Consider the following 3,525-nt stretch of genomic DNA (forward strand, 5'->3'; position numbering starts at 1 on the left):
TAGGTAGTCAGGCAGACATGAGCAATAAGTAGTCAGGCAGACATGAGAGAGACTCCCCACCCCCAGGAATGTCAGGTGACCATCAGGTGATGGTCAGGCCATTGTTACATCGTAGCAATTGGGCTAGGTGTGGTGGCTCACTCCTGTAATCCCAGCACTCTGGGAGGCCGAGACAGGCAGATTACCTCAGGTCAGGAGTTCGAGACCAGCCTGGCCAACATGGCGAAACCCCATCCATACTAAATATACAAAAATTAGCTGGGTCTGGTTGTGCACACCTATAATCTCAGCTACTCAGGAGGCTGAGGTAGGAGAATCTCTTGAACCTGGGAGACGGAGGTTGCAGTGAGCCGAAATCGCGCCACTGCACTCCAGCCTGGGTGACAGAGCAAGACTCTGTCTCAAAACAAAAACAAATAAAATAAAAATAAAGTAAAAATTAATGGGTCTCAGTGGGCCCACGGGAAAGGCAGTCTCTTGATAGATAGAAACACGTGAAGACAGTGATCAGCAGCTTCCCAATAAGATCTCAGGAGTTGGGCAAATGGGCAGAGTATACATGCAGAGTAATGGAAAATGGTAGAATCAGGGGAGAAGAGACACAATCCCCCAGAAGCATGACAATGTATAAAAGCCCAAGTGAAAGGGTGAATGGTGCATTTGATCTCTCAAGTTGCCCAGCTGGCTTTCTTCCAAGTGTACTTTATTTTCTTTCACTCCTAATCTCAAACTTGTCTCGGTTTCTTTCTCTGCCTTATGCTCATCAGTCAAATTCTTTACTCTGAGGAGGCAAGAATTGAGGTTGCTGCAGACCTGGATGGAGTAGCCACTGCTAACAGGCTCACCTCATTTGTATCCACTGCCCTTCATTTTCTGATGTTCACTGTTTTGAAAACTGTCATTGCATGTATTTTATCTGGCTCTATTGTTTCAAGCAGGAGGTAAGTCTTGTCCTTGTTGCTCCACCTTGGCCGCAAGCAGAAGTGCTTTCCCCCAACTTTTACACAAGTACTTTACTCTTCTTTTTCTCATTTCTTGAGATAGAAGCTTAGTTGACTCAGTAATTATTCAAACTTTTGCCTTAACTTTTTTTGGGGAGGAGATAAACCAATTTTATTTTCTATTATGTTATACCAAAATCTAGAAATAATGGATTTTTACAGAAAAAAACAAATGCTAATAAATGACAGTGCAAAAGAAATTATTTAAATTTGCCATTTTTCCCCATGATATTAGGATAATCATTTCAAAGTACATGTGTCTGGCTTCAGAGTAGGATTGGTTCACTGGCTAACACCTGCCATAATACTACAGCTTTCAGTGTTTGTCTACTTTCCTGGTTCTTGGCAAAACTTTTGAGGTCTTCAAGAAAAGTAATGTACTCCTGTTGCTCCAGGACTGTGCTGAGCTCCACCAACTCATCTGCAAAAGTGTTGTCCACCCCCTGGTCCACAAGGAAATCCACTAGATGGTCATATAAGGCTCAGTCCAGGAAATCTGTGTTGAGTGTATTATTAGCGTCCTTCCATTCAGACTCGCCAGTGGACTGAAAGCTAACTTCTCTGATAGAAAAAATGTCACTCTCAGCCTTCTCTTCTTGTCCAACCTCATCCTCTGGATAGTAATAGTCCAGCACAAGGGCCTTCTTGCCATCATTCTCTATAACTTCAACCACAAAATTGGGAGTGGATGTCAATTGAGGCTCCTGTTCTTCAACCTCCTGTCCTTGCGAGAGCTCCTTTTCATTGTCAAATGTTGATGGAATGCCATGTTAATGTTGAAAGTGACAGTAATCTTTTCCCTGGCAACTTTCCACGTTAATTTAGCTTCTGTCCCATTCAATTCCAGCTCCCAACCTCCAAACATCTTAGGAAGGGTCTTATGCTTCTGCATTTTCCTTTCCTTCTTAATTTCATCACTTAGGAAATCAACAAAAGCTTCGTCTCTTTTTGTGCGCAGCCATGCTGCAGCCACAGCCTCCAGGCCGCAGGAGATGGGACCGCCCTGCACACCCTGCGCACACTCTTAGCAGCCAGAAGTGCCAGGCCTGTGGCCCAGGCACCGCTACAGGAACTGCGGGAAAGGCGAATTGGTAAGCCGCCTTGATAAGTTTCTAATCCTAGGTACTAAGCGACAGGAACATGGATTGTAAAAAATCCACATACATACACTTATTACTTTTAACACTATTGGATTTGTATAATTCTTTAAATCCAAAAAATAGATAATCCATCATGTGAAATCCTTATAAGTTTTTCGTAGTTGTTGTTGTTTGTTTGTTTGCGTGTGTGCCAACATAAACCTCATCATTTAAAAAGTTTCCTTAACTGGGCCGGGTGCAGTGGCTCACGCCTGTAATCCCAGCGCTTTGGGAAGCTGAGGCGGGTGGATCACAGGTCAGAGATCGAGATAATCCTGGCTAACACGGTGAAACCCCGTCTCTACTAAAACTACAAAAAATTAGCCGGGCATGGTGGTGGGCGCCTGTAGTCCCAGCTACTCAGGAGGCTGAGGCAGGAGAATGGCATGAACTGGGGAGGTAGAGCTTGTAGTGAGCCAAGGCCGCACCACTGCACTCCAGCCTGGGCAACAGAGCGAGACTCCATCTTACAAAAAAAAAAAAAGTTTCCTTTAACTGGACAAAATGGATGTCAGCATGCATATTTATGTTTTAAACTTTTCTTCTTGCACCTTTTAAAAATTGCTCATTCTTTCAGTGTAATAAGGTGATGGGGAGAGAGATACAGAAATTATAAAGAGAGAAAGGTAGATGAAAACAAGAAGGGGGAGTAGAAAAGCAGGGAAAATGAGTAGCACATGGGTGACCTTTACAGAAATGGCATGTAACCCCTCACTATTTCTGGATCTTCAGTTAAAGTTTCCATAGAATGCAATGCATGGCTGGTCATGGTCCACATGCATTCACCAGCCACCCCACTGATCTGATCACTGCCTGTGTTAGTTACTCTAGGAAATGGTAAAAACAATATGTAACAACACCATAGAAGAAAACTTAAGTGTAAATATAGCTTTTTGGTATTGTTAAAATGAACAATGTTTGAAACCAGGGTTTCAAGGGACCATCCAGTTTTTCTCCCATTGCCATAGAAAATCTACGTCCTAACTTCTGAAGAGCTCTGGAATCTTGCTTCTTCTTACCCTAGAACCTGACAACATTTTGGTCTTGGTTTTCTATAGCACTAATCTGGCTGAGGTTATTTTCTGCTTCTCTCTTTCCCAGGCAGTAGGCTTCTCTGTGCCCAGCTGGTAATGGGGCAGAGGTAGAGAGGATTGTTCTCTTCCCAAAAGGAAATTGTTCTGAAGCCAGCAAATTTTGTGTTATTTTGGTAACACTACTGCCTTTCCTGCCCCTCTCTCCAGCTTTAACCTCATTTTTCCCCTTCCTTTCCCTTCCTTTCCCTTCCTTTCCCTTCCTTTCCCTTCCTTTCCCTTCCTTTCCCTTCCTTTCCCTTCCTTTCCCTTCCTTTCCCTTCCTTTCCCTTCCTTTCCCTTCCTTTCCCTTCC

General features: G+C 43.6%; 1 pseudogene; it reads right to left on the minus strand.

Annotated features, from left to right (window-relative positions):
* Window positions 1-1,267: 1,267 nt before the first annotated feature.
* Window positions 1,268-3,525, minus strand: part of LOC108523210 (complement component 1 Q subcomponent-binding protein, mitochondrial pseudogene) — a 10,337-nt pseudogene continuing 8,079 nt past the window's right edge.

This window comes from Rhinopithecus bieti, unplaced genomic scaffold (genome assembly GCF_001698545.2).
Source record: "Rhinopithecus bieti isolate Rb0 unplaced genomic scaffold, ASM169854v2 scaffold_73242, whole genome shotgun sequence".
NCBI classification, from domain to species: Eukaryota; Metazoa; Chordata; class Mammalia; order Primates; family Cercopithecidae; genus Rhinopithecus; species Rhinopithecus bieti.